Here is a 6,206-nt window from a genome sequence, read left to right as displayed (position 1 = left end):
GCCACTGAGGGCTGCAGAGGCCAAGTCAGTGGATATTTTTAAGACAAATTCTTGATTAGAACGGGTGTCAAGGGTTATGGGGAGAAGGCAGGAAATGGGGACTAGGAGGCAGGGATCAGCCAGGATTGAATGGCGGAGGAGACTCGATGGGCCGAATGGCCTAATTCTAGTCCTATAACTTGTTAGCTTGTGAACACTAGGGGCTAAATATGACTTGCCTTGGAGAGATTTGAAGGGAATGCTTAACCAAAGAAAATTAGTGCTCAGTGGCTGTAAAATGTATTTCTTGGTGCGGGATTTTTGCACGTGACATTAGTCGGTTACTAATTGGTCCCAAAGTGATCTCCGATTTGTGGGTGATGTGTGGCGTACCAGATGGATCCAATTATCTCACAAGGCAGCAGACATAAGGGTTCTTGTCTGTTGGTTGAAATTAAATCTCAAGGTAAGTGGAGTATTGCGTACAGTTTTGGTCTCCTAATCTGAGGAAAGACATTGTTGCCATAGCGGGAGTACAGAGAAGGCTCACCAGACTGATTCCTGGGATGGCAGGACTTTCATATGAAGAAAGACTGGATAGACTCGGCTTGTACTCGCTGGAATTCAGAGGATTGAGGGGGGATCTTATAGAAACTTACAAAATTCTTAAGGGGTTGGACAGGCTAGATGCAGGAAGACATGTATGCCAACTGCACCCTTGGTTGGGTGTAAACATGTTGCTACTTGTTCATGAGAAGGACACAGATAAAGCAGATTATTGGCACTAAATATTGGCGACTGCTTCCATCAGCTAAGGACGTTTTTGAGATTTGTTACCGAAAGTGCAGGTTGATAGATCTACGAAATCTTGATGGGTCAGGCAGGGCCGTCATTATTATAGACCCCCAGTGCACTGGGGCCCCTACACTTCCAGTTTCTTTATGCCGAATCAAACATGCCATCATGCACTTGTGATGTCCTTCTCTGTTTTCATGTTCTACAATAACATTCGACAAAACATAGATGAGCGTGGGCCCCTATGACCGTGACGCCCCGGGCAACTGCCCAGCGTTCCCATGCGATAAGACGGCCCTGGGGTCAGGCAGAATCTCTGGAGAAAAGGAATAGGCGACGTTTCGGGTTGAGACCCTCCAGCATCTGCAGAGATGCTGCCTGACCCGCTGAGTTACTCCGGCATTTTGTGTCTCTCTTCAGTGTCAGCCAGCATCTGCAGTTCCTTCCTGCACGTCAACGTAAATTTTGACGCGGAGTTTGGATCGGAATTCTGAACGCCCAGCGTGATCCCGCAAAAAAAATTGCGATACTCACGGTAGTGAGAGATGAATACGGTGTGTGGACTGAACTGTGAGTCCGCACAATGGAACAAATGAGGTTTCCTGAAAACCTGGATTAACAGGCAAGTAGGAAAGAGAATGAAGGAAAGAGAATGAAAGAGAGTGTTTGCAGTGTATGGAGCTGGCCATAGTAAATAACCCAGGCCAGACAAGGATAAAGATGTTATTGTTACTCTTGTCACAGGGAGAAAAAAATGTACTGCATCATAACGTCCTCCGAGCGAACCCTGGAGAATGCGTTAGGAACAAAATAAGTGCATCGTAAATTGCCAAGAAGTTAAATATTGACTTACTGGTTCTTGTAACGTGGAAACGTTGATATTTTCCCACAGGTCAAAACTCCAGAGCAGGCCATTACTATTTTGCAGTCTCGGAGGTCTCGCTTGTCAGAGATTAGGCTACGTATGGAATCCATGCATCGTGCTTGAGAGAACAGTCGCCCAGTGAGATAGAATCCGGATAGGTAGTTGCAGATAGTCGTGTGGCCTGGAGCGGGCCAGTCGTGATACATTCCCCGTTGGACATCTCGCTCTGCTGGGAGGTGAAGCTCGGCTAATTAAAATTAAAAAAAAAAATTAAAAATAGACTTTATTCAAGTAATAAATGTATCCAATACATGAACCGTGCAAATTTAACCCAACACCCTTGCCCCACTCCTGACATCAGTCTGAAGGAGAGTCTCGACCCGAAACGTCACCCATTCCTTCTCTCCAGAGATGCTGCCTGCGCGCTGAGTTAGACAATAGACAATAGGTGCAGGATTAGGCCATTCGGCCCTTTGAGCCAGCACCGCCATTCAATGGCGGTTCATTCCCAATCAGTACCCCGTTCCTACCTTCTCCCCATATCCCTTGACTCCGCTATCTTTAAGAGCCCTATCTAGCTCTCTCTTGAAAGTATCCAGAGAACCGGCCTCCATCGCCCTCTGAGGCAGAGAATTCCACAGACTCACAACTCTCTGTGAGAAAAAGTGTTTCCTCGTCTCCATTCTAAATGGCTTACTCCTTATTCTTAAACCTGTGGCCCCTGGTTCTGGACTCCCCCCAACATCGGGAACATGCTTCCTGCCTCTAGCATGACCAAACCCTTAACAATCTTATATGTTTCAATGAGATATCCTCTCATCCTTCTAAACTCCAGAGTGTACAAGCCCAGCCGCTCCACTCTCTCAGCATATGACAGTCCCACCATCCCGGGAATTAACCTTGTAAACCTACGCTGCACTCCCTCAATAGCAAGAATGTTGGTCCTCAAATTAGGGGTGCCATTGGGGAGAAGGTGGGAGAATGAGGTCAGGAGGGAGAGATAGATCAGCCATGATTGAATGGCGGAGTAGGTTTGATGGGCCGAATGGCCTAACTCTGCTCCTGTTGCTTGTGAGATCATTTCAGAGGAGTCTTCAATACTGACCGCTAACAACATCCACCTATCACTGTTTTAGGTCTTGTAACACATCCTCCTTCATGACATGTACATTAATTACATCAAGAAACTTCCTGTGGGGTTCATCAGACCAAGTTACAGGCCAGAGCTCCACACAGGTAAGGACGTACATATGTAGGTTATTTGCCCTTAGCCTGTAGGATAGTACTAGTGTGCGGGTGGTCGCTGGTCAGCATGGACATGGTGGGCCAAAGGGCCTGTTTCCATGCTGTATCACTAAACTAGACGAATCATAAAGTGAGACAATTTGGCAATGTTAGAGTCGTATTGCTAAGATTGGATGATACTCCAGGTTGGACTTGATGGCTGGGAATTAGATGAACAAACTGCATGCTGTTGAATTATTCCACTCTACCCTCGAACATGTCTTGCACCCATTAGCAAATGACAAGATTTCAAATACATTCTTAGATTAAACAAACTTATTAAGAGTACTGCGGTACTGGGCCGTTACTGTACATTAGTGTCTGTTTCTGGGCAATTGGATTCCTTGATATGAATTTATTGATCTCAGTTTGTACCGAAGCAATTGAGTTGCGTTGGAATCAATAAGCATTAGATGCGTCTGAAGAGGGAAATTGTCCACATAGTTAGGATAATTGAGAGCAGGCAGGAGAGTGTCCGGCCTCCCAGCCCCAAGGGGAAAATCCATTCTCCAGAGATCAGATGCATTGCCGATGACAGCGGGAATTCGAGCCGAGCTCTGGATAATTCAGTCGTAGATTCGCACAGTGTGTAACCGGGCCCTTTGGTCAACCTGCCCACACTGACCTACACTGGATAGACTCGGCTTGTACTCGCGAGAATTTAGGAGATTGAGGGGGGGGTCTTATAGAAACTTACAAAATTCTTAAGGGGTTGGACAGGCTAGGAGCAGGAAGATTGTTCCCGATGTTGGGGAAGTCCAGGACAAGGGGGTCACAGCTTAAGGATAGAGGGGAAATCCTTTAGGACCGAGATGAGAAAAACATTTTGGACACAGAGAGTGGTGAATCTCTGGAACTCTCTGCCACAGAAGGTAGTTGAGGCCACAGTTCATTGGCTATATTTAAGAGGGAGTTAGATGTTGGCCTTGTGGCTAAAGGGATCAGGGGGTATGGAGAGAAGGCAGGTACGGGATACTGAGTTGGATGATCAGTCATGATCATATTGAATGGCGGTGCAGGCTCGAAGGGCCGAATGGCCTCTACTCCTACACCTATTTTCTGTGTTTCTATGACCCATCTACTCGGGTCCCACCTGCCTGCCTTCGGCCCCTATCTAACAAATGCCACCATTTATTTTGACAGGACTTTGTATACAAAAACAGGGAAGTAACAGGGCGATCACGGTGGCGCAGCGGTCGAGTTGCTGCCTTACAGCGAATGCAACGCCGGAGACCCGGGTTCGATCCCGGCCACGGACGCTGTCCGTATGGTGATTGTGCGTTCTCCCCGTGACCTGCGTGGGCTTTCTCCGAGATCTCCGGTTTCCTCCCACACTCCGAAGACGTACAGGTTTGTAGGCTAATTGGCTTGGAAAATGTGAAAATTGTCCCTAGTGGGTGTAGGATAGTATTAATGTGCGGGGATCACTGGTCGGTGCGGGCCTGGTGGGCCGAAGGGCCTGTTTCCGCGCTGTATCTCTAAACTAAACAAATAATGCTGAATCTCTGGTCAGGCCGCATTTGGAATATGGTGATCAATTTTGGGCACCATATCTGATGAAGGATGTGCTGGCTCTGGAGAGGGTCCAGAGGAGGTTTGCAAGAATGATCCCCGGAACAAGTAGGTGATGAGCGTTTAACGACTCTGGGCCTGTACTCGCTGGAGTTTAGATGAATGAGGGGGGACTTCATTGAAACGTACCGAATAGTGAAAAGGCTTAGATAAAAGGCAGGGAATTCCACAGATTCACAAGCTTCTGGGTTAAAATGTTATTCCTCATCTCCATTCTAAATGGCCAACCCCTTATTCTTAAACTGTGGCCTCTGATCATCCAGAATTAGTACCCAGTTCCTGCTTTTTCCCCCATGTCCCTTGATTCCGTTAGCCCTAATAGCTATATCTAACTCTCTCTTGAATACATCTTGAATATTCAACGGTACATCAACAAGAACAGATAGAGGATAGTACAGTACTGCACAGGAATGAGCCCTTCGGCCCACAATGTTTGTGCTGGACATGATGCTAAACATGAAGTTAAACAGACCTCATCTGCCTGCAATGAGAATTGCTCATCTCACCAGTAACATCATCAAAGCTTGTACCATCAACGTGCCACCTATAGGTGTGTTGCATCCTCTCGGCTAGCTGTCGCAATATTAACAGATTCAGATCACAATCATTACACATTAATCAATTATAGACAATAGGTGCAGGAGTAGGCCATTCGGCCCTTCGAGGCAGGCAGCACTGCCATTCAATGTGATCATGGCTGATCATCCCCAATCAGTACCCCGTTCCTGCCTTCTCCCCATATCCCATGATTCCGCTATTTTTAAGCCCTATCCAGCTCTCTGTTGAAAGTATCCAGAGAACCTGCCTCCACCGCCCTCTGAGGCAGAGAATTCCACAGACTCACCACTCTCTGTGAGAAAACGTGTTTCCTCGTCTCCGTTCTAAATGGCTTACTCCTTATTCTTCAACTGTGGCCCCTTGTCCTGGACTCCCCCAACATCGGGAATATGTTTCCTGCCTCTAGTGTGTCCAAGCCCTTAACAATCTTATATGTTTCAATGAGACCTCCTCTCATCCTTTCTAAACTCCATCAATTATATCTGGAAGTCTAAAGAAGGGTCATTCAGGATAAGGGGCAGAATCGGAAAATAAAGTGGCCATCCACAGGTCATTCTTGGCCCAGACAGACGTTAGCGATACATTGTGGAAACGGTGCCTTCGGCCGACCGGGTCCACGCCTACCAGCGATCACCCCCGTACACTAGCGCCATCCTACACACTAGGGACAGTTTACGATTTGCAGAAGCTAATTAACCTACAAGTCTGTACGTCATTGGAGTACGGGAGGAAAGGGAAGCACCCAGATAAACCCTGTAGTCAGGATCCAACGCTATCCTATACACCCGGGGGACAATTTACAATGATACCAAACTGATTAATCTTCAAACCTGTATGCCTTTGGAGTGTGGGAGGAAACCGGAGATCCTGGAGAAAACCCACGCAGGTCACGGGGAGAACGTGCAAACTCCGCACAGACAGTACCCGTAGTCAGGATCGAACCGGGGTCCCTGGCATTGCACCCCTGTCTCACCTTGGACACAAGGTCTGTCTCGGCCCGTAGACATTACGCCTCAAGGTCCACCTGCGGGCAGGTACAGCACACGGCCCCCAGCAACTTGCAAGCACCCAGATATTATTCTGAAACAGATTTTGCTGATTTATTCGAGGTGGTGATGCCATCTCGTAACCTGCAACGAGTAGCATTAGTTAA

This window comes from Leucoraja erinacea, chromosome 29 (assembly GCF_028641065.1).
Source record: "Leucoraja erinacea ecotype New England chromosome 29, Leri_hhj_1, whole genome shotgun sequence".
Classification (NCBI taxonomy): Eukaryota; Metazoa; Chordata; class Chondrichthyes; order Rajiformes; family Rajidae; genus Leucoraja; species Leucoraja erinaceus.
Note: the sequence above shows the minus strand (reverse complement) of the source record.